This window comes from Delphinus delphis, chromosome 19, assembly GCF_949987515.2.
Source record: "Delphinus delphis chromosome 19, mDelDel1.2, whole genome shotgun sequence".
Lineage (NCBI taxonomy): Eukaryota > Metazoa > Chordata > Mammalia > Artiodactyla > Delphinidae > Delphinus > Delphinus delphis.
Window position 1 is genome coordinate 38,658,681 of NC_082701.1, and position 12,712 is coordinate 38,671,392.

The 12,712-nt window shown below is 68.3% G+C and overlaps 6 non-coding genes across 6 annotated transcripts; all 6 read right to left on the reverse strand.

Moving 5' to 3' along the window:
• Positions 1-1,610: 1,610 nt before the first annotated feature.
• LOC132415453 (5S ribosomal RNA) lies at positions 1,611-1,729 on the reverse strand. The gene has a single exon (XR_009517188.1). It is a non-coding gene; the product is annotated as a 5S ribosomal RNA (ribosomal RNA).
• A 931-nt stretch (positions 1,730-2,660) lies between these two features.
• LOC132415454 (5S ribosomal RNA) lies at positions 2,661-2,779 on the reverse strand. Its single transcript, XR_009517189.1, has one exon. It is a non-coding gene; the product is annotated as a 5S ribosomal RNA (ribosomal RNA).
• Positions 2,780-5,471: 2,692 nt separating this feature from the next.
• LOC132415557 (5S ribosomal RNA) lies at positions 5,472-5,590 on the reverse strand. The gene has a single exon (XR_009517287.1). It is a non-coding gene; the product is annotated as a 5S ribosomal RNA (ribosomal RNA).
• Positions 5,591-6,521: 931 nt separating this feature from the next.
• LOC132415455 (5S ribosomal RNA) lies at positions 6,522-6,640 on the reverse strand. Its single transcript, XR_009517190.1, has one exon. It is a non-coding gene; the product is annotated as a 5S ribosomal RNA (ribosomal RNA).
• Positions 6,641-9,332: 2,692 nt separating this feature from the next.
• Positions 9,333-9,451, reverse strand: LOC132415456 (5S ribosomal RNA). Its single transcript, XR_009517191.1, has one exon. It is a non-coding gene; the product is annotated as a 5S ribosomal RNA (ribosomal RNA).
• Positions 9,452-10,382: 931 nt separating this feature from the next.
• LOC132415457 (5S ribosomal RNA) lies at positions 10,383-10,501 on the reverse strand. The gene has a single exon (XR_009517192.1). It is a non-coding gene; the product is annotated as a 5S ribosomal RNA (ribosomal RNA).
• Positions 10,502-12,712: the final 2,211 nt, after the last annotated feature.

The window sequence follows — 12,712 nt, forward strand, 5'->3', positions numbered from 1 at the left end:
ATGCCACTCAGCCGGAACCCGGGAGGCAATGCCAACTACCAGGTGTATGACAGTCTGGTGCTGAAGCGGCAACCGCAGGAGGGCCAAGCGCGGGCCGACTCGCTGCTACCTTCCACCTCGGCCTCCAGGCCCTCTCTGCACGGGAGCCAGACTGGGAAAATGAACGTACCAGCAGCAAATGGGGGCAGGGGCAGGGGGCGGCAGGGCATGGAGAGAGGAATAAAGAGCGCCAGAGTCCAGGAAACATTGGTGGTCTGTGGCTTGGAAGCGCCACTCCTTCTGCCAGCCTGGGTCCCTGCGCTTGGCTTCCTGCAATAAGAAGCCAGTGTCCCCTTCTTGGCCTGAGGGTCCCTTTGGTTTAGTGGCCACAGTTCTGCCAGCAGGCCCCTCCTGGTCCTATACCATGCACTAAGTACATCTGCAGCTGCAGACTCCAAACCCCTGGTCTCTGGGCACCTCCTCTGTGTCTCAGCTGTCCCTGTCCACAGAGAGCCTCATACAAGAAGTTGCTTCCAAACTGGGAGGTTCCACATCTGGGCAGGTCCAGCTCCAGGCCCAGTGAAGGGCATGAAGAAGGCTGAGGCTCTGGACTCCAGCCAGGCCTTCAGCAGGCCTCTGAGGCCAAGGTCTTCCTAGTCTCAAGAGGGGCCAAGAGACGCAATGTGTCATTTGAACAAGTGAGTCAGCGGGCGGTGAGCGAATGAATGACCGCTCGAGGGGATGTATGCCGGCCACCGGGCCCTGTTTGACTGTCCAGGCTCAGCTTACCTGACCCTGGTTACCAGGGAATGCCACTCTGGGCCCACCTTTTCATCCCCCTCCCTCACTGTGACCTCACCCCCTGCCCCATTATGACCCAGTCTGGCTCCCAGTTAAAACTGGAGGGCAGAGGGCCCAGGCAGTCCTGGGACCAACGGCCATGGGTGAGCGAAACTACTACCGAGCCGAGCCGTTCACTGGCCCCATCCCCAGGAAATGCCAGGAGCAAGGATACTCAATTCTTCTGATCCCGGTCAGCTTCATCTTGCTCAACGTGGGGATCAACGTGGTGACTATGGTCAGGGCAGGATCTGTGCAGCGCGGTTGGGGGAGCCCTGGGGTCTTGAAGGGGCTGAGGTGGGAGGGCTGCTGGGGTGTGACCGGACAAGGGTTGGATTTCAGGGCTCACCCTGCTCCCGGCCTCCCCCCTCCCCTTCTTCCCTCAACTCTGGAGGCATCTGAAGAGATTCTTGCGGGCACTTTTCAATCGTATTTTCCACAAAGGTGAGTGGGCGCCGGCGTGGGTTCAGGGGATGTGGGCCTGTCCCCTTTCTTCTATCCCTGCCTTGATTCTCAGCCCCTCAGGAACCCAGGCCCTGACCCATCTCGCCTTTCCCCACAGACAAGCAAGCCAGCTGTGTAGGCAGCCATCGCATGTGCATGCGCTGCTCCGTGGATCCCAAGAACCTGTGCTCAAGAGTTTCTTCCCGCTTCTGCCATCGCCCAAGCTTCCTGCTCGGGCAGGCAAACCACCTTGACTACTGCCTGCAGCGGGGCTCGGCGGGGGCGGAGCCGGCGGCCCCCCCGCCGCGGGCGAGTAAAGGAGAAGGCGGGCGGAGCGGGAGGCAAAAAGCCTACAGCACCCGGTATTCCCAGGCGGTCTCCCATCCAAGTACTAACCAGGCCCGACCCTGCTTAGCTTCCGAGATCAGACGAGATCGGGCGCGTTCAGGGTGGTATGGCCGTAGACGGGGGCGGGGGCCGCGGGCGGCCTCTTGAGGAGCAGTTTCGCTGGCGCTGGCGCCTTAACGCCAGCCTGGCGGCCGGCCCGCCCCGGCAGGGCCCCCTCGCCCGCCCAGGCAGGGGGAACGGAGGTCTCGGGTATCGGGCGGCGGCGGAGGGTTTGGCGACCACCTCCCAGCCCAGGGCGGCCGTGACCCAGCAAACCCTTGGGCGCTTGGCGCCCCGCCCAAGATCCCGCACGTCGCTCACAGGGACGTGGCCCCAGAGGCTTCAGGGCCCGGGGCCCGCGGTCCCTTGGGCATCGGCCCTGCCCGCCCACGCGGCGCTAGGCGCAGCCCGGCCGCAGCCCGGGCCGGCCCTCCTGCCCGACAGCAGCTGGCCCGAAGCCACTGGGAGCCACCATTGAGTCGCCACGGCCCCTCAGCCCCGGCAAGGCCACCCTTGCCCCCACACCCCCCGCCGAGCTCAGGACCCCGCCCCTGGTGGCCGGCAGGCCCGGGCAAGCGGCCCCTGCCCTCGATCCCGCTCCCGCACCCGGCCGCGGTGACACGCCAGAGGGGCGGGGTGGGGGGGGGCTTTTGTCGGAGGGAGCTGTGGAGGGACACACAGGCACACAGGTGGCGGCGCCGGGGCTGGGCGCCGGTGGGGGCGGCCAGGTGCAGGTCGAGGGGCTCGCGGGCCGAAAGGACGGCAGCTGGGCCGGCGGCGGAGTCTGGGTCCGGGCCGGCCACCCCGGGAGCGTCTGGGGTGCGGCTGCCTTCCAGGGCCGCCTTCTGGCCGCCTGGCCGGCCGGGCCGGCGGGGAGCGCCCCCGCCGTCGCGCGCCGTGGTGGGAGGGGCCTGAGGAGGTGGGGCCTGCAGCGGGGCCCGGCGGGGGCGGAGCCGGCGGCCCCCGCCGCGGGCGAGTAAAGGAGAAGGCGGGCGGAGCGGCAGGCAAAAAGCCTACAGCACCCGGTATTCCCAGGCGGTCTCCCATCCAAGTACTAACCAGGCCCGACCCTGCTTAGCTTCCGAGATCAGACGAGATCGGGCGCGTTCAGGGTGGTATGGCCGTAGACGGGGGCGGGGGCTGCGGGCGGCCTCTTGAGGCCCAGTTTCGCTGGCGCTGGCGCCTTAACGCCGGCCTGGCGGCCGGCCCGCCCCGGCAGGGCCCCCTCGCCCGCCCAGGCAGCGGGAACGGAGGTCTCGGGTATCGGGCGGCGGCGGAGGGTTTGGAGACCACCTCCCAGCCCAGGGCGGCCGTGACCCAGCAAACCCTTGGGCGCTTGGCGCCCCTCCCAAGATCCCGCACGTCGCTCACAGGGACGTGGCCCCGGAGGCTTCATGGCCCGGGGCCCGCGGTCCCTTGGGCATCGGCCCTGCCCGCCCACGCGGCGCTAGGCGCAGCCCGGCCGCAGCCCGGGCCGGCCCTCCTGCCCGACAGCAGCTGCCCGAAGCCACTGGGAGCCACCATTGAGTCGCCACGGCCCCTCAGCCCCGGCAAGGCCACCCTTGCCCCCACACCCCCCGCCGAGCTCAGGACCCCGCCCCTGGTGGCCGGCAGGACCGGGGAAGCGGCCCCTGCCCTCGATCCCGCTCCCGCACCCGGCCGCGGTGACACGCCAGAGGGGCGGTGTGGGGGGGGGCTTTTGTCGCAGGGAGCTGTGGAGGGACACACCGGCACACAGGTGGCGGCACCGGGGCTGGGCGCCGGTGGGGGCGGCCAGGTGCAGGTCGAGGGGCTCGCGGGCCGAAAGGACGGCAACTGGGCCCATGGCGGAGTCTGGGTGTGGAGGGCTCTGAGCCTCCATCCGCTCTGGTGCCTCGGGGCTACGGGCCCGAAGCCTGGTAGCGCGACACCCCACCGGCCCACAGACGTAGCCTCCCCAGCTGTGCTCGCAGCGAGTGCAACCGCAGCCTGCATCCCTCCACGGGACACTTGGATTACTCCCGCGATCCCCACGAGGTGCGGCACCCGGCGGCCGAATGGGCTGAGATCCTGCCCTTGCGGCGCCCTGTGGCCACCTCCGCCTCCCTCACGGTACTGGCCGAGGCCTCGCACCAGCGGGCGCCGGCTCCCAGCTCAGCGCTGCTCCTCCGCCCCTCTCACCTCCTGCCCGACGTCCAGGCTACCGAGCACCCTCCACCCCCGCCCACCTTCATGCCACTCAGCCGGAACCCGGGAGGCAATGCCAACTACCAGGTGTATGACAGTCTGGTGCTGAAGCGGCAACCGCAGGAGGGCCAAGCGCGGGCCGACTCGCTGCTACCTTCCACCTCGGCCTCCAGGCCCTCTCTGCACGGGAGCCAGACTGGGAAAATGAACGTACCAGCAGCAAATGGGGGCAGGGGCAGGGGGCGGCAGGGCATGGAGAGAGGAATAAAGAGCGCCAGAGTCCAGGAAACATTGGTGGTCTGTGGCTTGGAAGCGCCACTCCTTCTGCCAGCCTGGGTCCCTGCGCTTGGCTTCCTGCAATAAGAAGCCAGTGTCCCCTTCTTGGCCTGAGGGTCCCTTTGGTTTAGTGGCCACAGTTCTGCCAGCAGGCCCCTCCTGGTCCTATACCATGCACTAAGTACATCTGCAGCTGCAGACTCCAAACCCCTGGTCTCTGGGCACCTCCTCTGTGTCTCAGCTGTCCCTGTCCACAGAGAGCCTCATACAAGAAGTTGCTTCCAAACTGGGAGGTTCCACATCTGGGCAGGTCCAGCTCCAGGCCCAGTGAAGGGCATGAAGAAGGCTGAGGCTCTGGACTCCAGCCAGGCCTTCAGCAGGCCTCTGAGGCCAAGGTCTTCCTAGTCTCAAGAGGGGCCAAGAGACGCAATGTGTCATTTGAACAAGTGAGTCAGCGGGCGGTGAGCGAATGAATGACCGCTCGAGGGGATGTATGCCGGCCACCGGGCCCTGTTTGACTGTCCAGGCTCAGCTTACCTGACCCTGGTTACCAGGGAATGCCACTCTGGGCCCACCTTTTCATCCCCCTCCCTCACTGTGACCTCACCCCCTGCCCCATTATGACCCAGTCTGGCTCCCAGTTAAAACTGGAGGGCAGAGGGCCCAGGCAGTCCTGGGACCAACGGCCATGGGTGAGCGAAACTACTACCGAGCCGAGCCGTTCACTGGCCCCATCCCCAGGAAATGCCAGGAGCAAGGATACTCAATTCTTCTGATCCCGGTCAGCTTCATCTTGCTCAACGTGGGGATCAACGTGGTGACTATGGTCAGGGCAGGATCTGTGCAGCGCGGTTGGGGGAGCCCTGGGGTCTTGAAGGGGCTGAGGTGGGAGGGCTGCTGGGGTGTGACCGGACAAGGGTTGGATTTCAGGGCTCACCCTGCTCCCGGCCTCCCCCCTCCCCTTCTTCCCTCAACTCTGGAGGCATCTGAAGAGATTCTTGCGGGCACTTTTCAATCGTATTTTCCACAAAGGTGAGTGGGCGCCGGCGTGGGTTCAGGGGATGTGGGCCTGTCCCCTTTCTTCTATCCCTGCCTTGATTCTCAGCCCCTCAGGAACCCAGGCCCTGACCCATCTCGCCTTTCCCCACAGACAAGCAAGCCAGCTGTGTAGGCAGCCATCGCATGTGCATGCGCTGCTCCGTGGATCCCAAGAACCTGTGCTCAAGAGTTTCTTCCCGCTTCTGCCATCGCCCAAGCTTCCTGCTCGGGCAGGCAAACCACCTTGACTACTGCCTGCAGCGGGGCTCGGCGGGGGCGGAGCCGGCGGCCCCCCCGCCGCGGGCGAGTAAAGGAGAAGGCGGGCGGAGCGGGAGGCAAAAAGCCTACAGCACCCGGTATTCCCAGGCGGTCTCCCATCCAAGTACTAACCAGGCCCGACCCTGCTTAGCTTCCAAGATCAGACGAGATCGGGCGCGTTCAGGGTGGTATGGCCGTAGACGGGGGCGGGGGCCGCGGGCGGCCTCTTGAGGAGCAGTTTCGCTGGCGCTGGCGCCTTAACGCCAGCCTGGCGGCCGGCCCGCCCCGGCAGGGCCCCCTCGCCCGCCCAGGCAGGGGGAACGGAGGTCTCGGGTATCGGGCGGCGGCGGAGGGTTTGGCGACCACCTCCCAGCCCAGGGCGGCCGTGACCCAGCAAACCCTTGGGCGCTTGGCGCCCCGCCCAAGATCCCGCACGTCGCTCACAGGGACGTGGCCCCAGAGGCTTCAGGGCCCGGGGCCCGCGGTCCCTTGGGCATCGGCCCTGCCCGCCCACGCGGCGCTAGGCGCAGCCCGGCCGCAGCCCGGGCCGGCCCTCCTGCCCGACAGCAGCTGGCCCGAAGCCACTGGGAGCCACCATTGAGTCGCCACGGCCCCTCAGCCCCGGCAAGGCCACCCTTGCCCCCACACCCCCCGCCGAGCTCAGGACCCCGCCCCTGGTGGCCGGCAGGCCCGGGCAAGCGGCCCCTGCCCTCGATCCCGCTCCCGCACCCGGCCGCGGTGACACGCCAGAGGGGCGGGGTGGGGGGGGGCTTTTGTCGGAGGGAGCTGTGGAGGGACACACAGGCACACAGGTGGCGGCGCCGGGGCTGGGCGCCGGTGGGGGCGGCCAGGTGCAGGTCGAGGGGCTCGCGGGCCGAAAGGACGGCAGCTGGGCCGGCGGCGGAGTCTGGGTCCGGGCCGGCCACCCCGGGAGCGTCTGGGGTGCGGCTGCCTTCCAGGGCCGCCTTCTGGCCGCCTGGCCGGCCGGGCCGGCGGGGAGCGCCCCCGCCGTCGCGCGCCGTGGTGGGAGGGGCCTGAGGAGGTGGGGCCTGCAGCGGGGCCCGGCGGGGGCGGAGCCGGCGGCCCCCGCCGCGGGCGAGTAAAGGAGAAGGCGGGCGGAGCGGCAGGCAAAAAGCCTACAGCACCCGGTATTCCCAGGCGGTCTCCCATCCAAGTACTAACCAGGCCCGACCCTGCTTAGCTTCCGAGATCAGACGAGATCGGGCGCGTTCAGGGTGGTATGGCCGTAGACGGGGGCGGGGGCTGCGGGCGGCCTCTTGAGGCCCAGTTTCGCTGGCGCTGGCGCCTTAACGCCGGCCTGGCGGCCGGCCCGCCCCGGCAGGGCCCCCTCGCCCGCCCAGGCAGCGGGAACGGAGGTCTCGGGTATCGGGCGGCGGCGGAGGGTTTGGAGACCACCTCCCAGCCCAGGGCGGCCGTGACCCAGCAAACCCTTGGGCGCTTGGCGCCCCTCCCAAGATCCCGCACGTCGCTCACAGGGACGTGGCCCCGGAGGCTTCATGGCCCGGGGCCCGCGGTCCCTTGGGCATCGGCCCTGCCCGCCCACGCGGCGCTAGGCGCAGCCCGGCCGCAGCCCGGGCCGGCCCTCCTGCCCGACAGCAGCTGCCCGAAGCCACTGGGAGCCACCATTGAGTCGCCACGGCCCCTCAGCCCCGGCAAGGCCACCCTTGCCCCCACACCCCCCGCCGAGCTCAGGACCCCGCCCCTGGTGGCCGGCAGGACCGGGGAAGCGGCCCCTGCCCTCGATCCCGCTCCCGCACCCGGCCGCGGTGACACGCCAGAGGGGCGGGGTGGGGGGGGGCTTTTGTCGGAGGGAGCTGTGGAGGGACACACCGGCACACAGGTGGCGGCACCGGGGCTGGGCGCCGGTGGGGGCGGCCAGGTGCAGGTCGAGGGGCTCGCGGGCCGAAAGGACGGCAACTGGGCCCATGGCGGAGTCTGGGTGTGGAGGGCTCTGAGCCTCCATCCGCTCTGGTGCCTCGGGGCTACGGGCCCGAAGCCTGGTAGCGCGACACCCCACCGGCCCACAGACGTAGCCTCCCCAGCTGTGCTCGCAGCGAGTGCAACCGCAGCCTGCATCCCTCCACGGGACACTTGGATTACTCCCGCGATCCCCACGAGGTGCGGCACCCGGCGGCCGAATGGGCTGAGATCCTGCCCTTGCGGCGCCCTGTGGCCACCTCCGCCTCCCTCACGGTACTGGCCGAGGCCTCGCACCAGCGGGCGCCGGCTCCCAGCTCAGCGCTGCTCCTCCGCCCCTCTCACCTCCTGCCCGACGTCCAGGCTACCGAGCACCCTCCACCCCCGCCCACCTTCATGCCACTCAGCCGGAACCCGGGAGGCAATGCCAACTACCAGGTGTATGACAGTCTGGTGCTGAAGCGGCAACCGCAGGAGGGCCAAGCGCGGGCCGACTCGCTGCTACCTTCCACCTCGGCCTCCAGGCCCTCTCTGCACGGGAGCCAGACTGGGAAAATGAACGTACCAGCAGCAAATGGGGGCAGGGGCAGGGGGCGGCAGGGCATGGAGAGAGGAATAAAGAGCGCCAGAGTCCAGGAAACATTGGTGGTCTGTGGCTTGGAAGCGCCACTCCTTCTGCCAGCCTGGGTCCCTGCGCTTGGCTTCCTGCAATAAGAAGCCAGTGTCCCCTTCTTGGCCTGAGGGTCCCTTTGGTTTAGTGGCCACAGTTCTGCCAGCAGGCCCCTCCTGGTCCTATACCATGCACTAAGTACATCTGCAGCTGCAGACTCCAAACCCCTGGTCTCTGGGCACCTCCTCTGTGTCTCAGCTGTCCCTGTCCACAGAGAGCCTCATACAAGAAGTTGCTTCCAAACTGGGAGGTTCCACATCTGGGCAGGTCCAGCTCCAGGCCCAGTGAAGGGCATGAAGAAGGCTGAGGCTCTGGACTCCAGCCAGGCCTTCAGCAGGCCTCTGAGGCCAAGGTCTTCCTAGTCTCAAGAGGGGCCAAGAGACGCAATGTGTCATTTGAACAAGTGAGTCAGCGGGCGGTGAGCGAATGAATGACCGCTCGAGGGGATGTATGCCGGCCACCGGGCCCTGTTTGACTGTCCAGGCTCAGCTTACCTGACCCTGGTTACCAGGGAATGCCACTCTGGGCCCACCTTTTCATCCCCCTCCCTCACTGTGACCTCACCCCCTGCCCCATTATGACCCAGTCTGGCTCCCAGTTAAAACTGGAGGGCAGAGGGCCCAGGCAGTCCTGGGACCAACGGCCATGGGTGAGCGAAACTACTACCGAGCCGAGCCGTTCACTGGCCCCATCCCCAGGAAATGCCAGGAGCAAGGATACTCAATTCTTCTGATCCCGGTCAGCTTCATCTTGCTCAACGTGGGGATCAACGTGGTGACTATGGTCAGGGCAGGATCTGTGCAGCGCGGTTGGGGGAGCCCTGGGGTCTTGAAGGGGCTGAGGTGGGAGGGCTGCTGGGGTGTGACCGGACAAGGGTTGGATTTCAGGGCTCACCCTGCTCCCGGCCTCCCCCCTCCCCTTCTTCCCTCAACTCTGGAGGCATCTGAAGAGATTCTTGCGGGCACTTTTCAATCGTATTTTCCACAAAGGTGAGTGGGCGCCGGCGTGGGTTCAGGGGATGTGGGCCTGTCCCCTTTCTTCTATCCCTGCCTTGATTCTCAGCCCCTCAGGAACCCAGGCCCTGACCCATCTCGCCTTTCCCCACAGACAAGCAAGCCAGCTGTGTAGGCAGCCATCGCATGTGCATGCGCTGCTCCGTGGATCCCAAGAACCTGTGCTCAAGAGTTTCTTCCCGCTTCTGCCATCGCCCAAGCTTCCTGCTCGGGCAGGCAAACCACCTTGACTACTGCCTGCAGCGGGGCTCGGCGGGGGCGGAGCCGGCGGCCCCCCCGCCGCGGGCGAGTAAAGGAGAAGGCGGGCGGAGCGGGAGGCAAAAAGCCTACAGCACCCGGTATTCCCAGGCGGTCTCCCATCCAAGTACTAACCAGGCCCGACCCTGCTTAGCTTCCGAGATCAGACGAGATCGGGCGCGTTCAGGGTGGTATGGCCGTAGACGGGGGCGGGGGCCGCGGGCGGCCTCTTGAGGAGCAGTTTCGCTGGCGCTGGCGCCTTAACGCCAGCCTGGCGGCCGGCCCGCCCCGGCAGGGCCCCCTCGCCCGCCCAGGCAGGGGGAACGGAGGTCTCGGGTATCGGGCGGCGGCGGAGGGTTTGGCGACCACCTCCCAGCCCAGGGCGGCCGTGACCCAGCAAACCCTTGGGCGCTTGGCGCCCCGCCCAAGATCCCGCACGTCGCTCACAGGGACGTGGCCCCAGAGGCTTCAGGGCCCGGGGCCCGCGGTCCCTTGGGCATCGGCCCTGCCCGCCCACGCGGCGCTAGGCGCAGCCCGGCCGCAGCCCGGGCCGGCCCTCCTGCCCGACAGCAGCTGGCCCGAAGCCACTGGGAGCCACCATTGAGTCGCCACGGCCCCTCAGCCCCGGCAAGGCCACCCTTGCCCCCACACCCCCCGCCGAGCTCAGGACCCCGCCCCTGGTGGCCGGCAGGCCCGGGCAAGCGGCCCCTGCCCTCGATCCCGCTCCCGCACCCGGCCGCGGTGACACGCCAGAGGGGCGGGGTGGGGGGGGGCTTTTGTCGGAGGGAGCTGTGGAGGGACACACAGGCACACAGGTGGCGGCGCCGGGGCTGGGCGCCGGTGGGGGCGGCCAGGTGCAGGTCGAGGGGCTCGCGGGCCGAAAGGACGGCAGCTGGGCCGGCGGCGGAGTCTGGGTCCGGGCCGGCCACCCCGGGAGCGTCTGGGGTGCGGCTGCCTTCCAGGGCCGCCTTCTGGCCGCCTGGCCGGCCGGGCCGGCGGGGAGCGCCCCCGCCGTCGCGCGCCGTGGTGGGAGGGGCCTGAGGAGGTGGGGCCTGCAGCGGGGCCCGGCGGGGGCGGAGCCGGCGGCCCCCGCCGCGGGCGAGTAAAGGAGAAGGCGGGCGGAGCGGCAGGCAAAAAGCCTACAGCACCCGGTATTCCCAGGCGGTCTCCCATCCAAGTACTAACCAGGCCCGACCCTGCTTAGCTTCCGAGATCAGACGAGATCGGGCGCGTTCAGGGTGGTATGGCCGTAGACGGGGGCGGGGGCTGCGGGCGGCCTCTTGAGGCCCAGTTTCGCTGGCGCTGGCGCCTTAACGCCGGCCTGGCGGCCGGCCCGCCCCGGCAGGGCCCCCTCGCCCGCCCAGGCAGCGGGAACGGAGGTCTCGGGTATCGGGCGGCGGCGGAGGGTTTGGAGACCACCTCCCAGCCCAGGGCGGCCGTGACCCAGCAAACCCTTGGGCGCTTGGCGCCCCTCCCAAGATCCCGCACGTCGCTCACAGGGACGTGGCCCCGGAGGCTTCATGGCCCGGGGCCCGCGGTCCCTTGGGCATCGGCCCTGCCCGCCCACGCGGCGCTAGGCGCAGCCCGGCCACAGCCCGGGCCGGCCCTCCTGCCCGACAGCAGCTGCCCGAAGCCACTGGGAGCCACCATTGAGTCGCCACGGCCCCTCAGCCCCAGCAAGGCCACCCTTGCCCCCACACCCCCCGCCGAGCTCAGGACCCCGCCCCTGGTGGCCGGCAGGACCGGGGAAGCGGCCCCTGCCCTCGATCCCGCTCCCGCACCCGGCCGCGGTGACACGCCAGAGGGGCGGGGTGGGGGGGGGCTTTTGTCGGAGGGAGCTGTGGAGGGACACACCGGCACACAGGTGGCGGCACCGGGGCTGGGCGCCGGTGGGGGCGGCCAGGTGCAGGTCGAGGGGCTCGCGGGCCGAAAGGACGGCAACTGGGCCCATGGCGGAGTCTGGGTGTGGAGGGCTCTGAGCCTCCATCCGCTCTGGTGCCTCGGGGCTACGGGCCCGAAGCCTGGTAGCGCGACACCCCACCGGCCCACAGACGTAGCCTCCCCAGCTGTGCTCGCAGCGAGTGCAACCGCAGCCTGCATCCCTCCACGGGACACTTGGATTACTCCCGCGATCCCCACGAGGTGCGGCACCCGGCGGCCGAATGGGCTGAGATCCTGCCCTTGCGGCGCCCTGTGGCCACCTCCGCCTCCCTCACGGTACTGGCCGAGGCCTCGCACCAGCGGGCGCCGGCTCCCAGCTCAGCGCTGCTCCTCCGCCCCTCTCACCTCCTGCCCGACGTCCAGGCTACCGAGCACCCTCCACCCCCGCCCACCTTCATGCCACTCAGCCGGAACCCGGGAGGCAATGCCAACTACCAGGTGTATGACAGTCTGGTGCTGAAGCGGCAACCGCAGGAGGGCCAAGCGCGGGCCGACTCGCTGCTACCTTCCACCTCGGCCTCCAGGCCCTCTCTGCACGGGAGCCAGACTGGGAAAATGAACGTACCAGCAGCAAATGGGGGCAGGGGCAGGGGGCGGCAGGGCATGGAGAGAGGAATAAAGAGCGCCAGAGTCCAGGAAACATTGGTGGTCTGTGGCTTGGAAGCGCCACTCCTTCTGCCAGCCTGGGTCCCTGCGCTTGGCTTCCTGCAATAAGAAGCCAGTGTCCCCTTCTTGGCCTGAGGGTCCCTTTGGTTTAGTGGCCACAGTTCTGCCAGCAGGCCCCTCCTGGTCCTATACCATGCACTAAGTACATCTGCAGCTGCAGACTCCAAACCCCTGGTCTCTGGGCACCTCCTCTGTGTCTCAGCTGTCCCTGTCCACAGAGAGCCTCATACAAGAAGTTGCTTCCAAACTGGGAGGTTCCACATCTGGGCAGGTCCAGCTCCAGGCCCAGTGAAGGGCATGAAGAAGGCTGAGGCTCTGGACTCCAGCCAGGCCTTCAGCAGGCCTCTGAGGCCAAGGTCTTCCTAGTCTCAAGAGGGGCCAAGAGACGCAATGTGTCATTTGAACAAGTGAGTCAGCGGGCGGTGAGCGAATGAATGACCGCTCGAGGGGATGTATGCCGGCCACCGGGCCCTGTTTGACTGTCCAGGCTCAGCTTACCTGACCCTGGTTACCAGGGAATGCCACTCTGGGCCCACCTTTTCATCCCCCTCCCTCACTGTGACCTCACCCCCTGCCCCATTATGACCCAGTCTGGCTCCCAGTTAAAACTGGAGGGCAGAGGGCCCAGGCAGTCCTGGGACCAACGGCCATGGGTGAGCGAAACTACTACCGAGCCGAGCCGTTCACTGGCCCCATCCCCAGGAAATGCCAGGAGCAAGGATACTCAATTCTTCTGATCCCGGTCAGCTTCATCTTGCTCAACGTGGGGATCAACGTGGTGACTATGGTCAGGGCAGGATCTGTGCAGCGCGGTTGGGGGAGCCCTGGGGTCTTGAAGGGGCTGAGGTGGGAGGGCTGC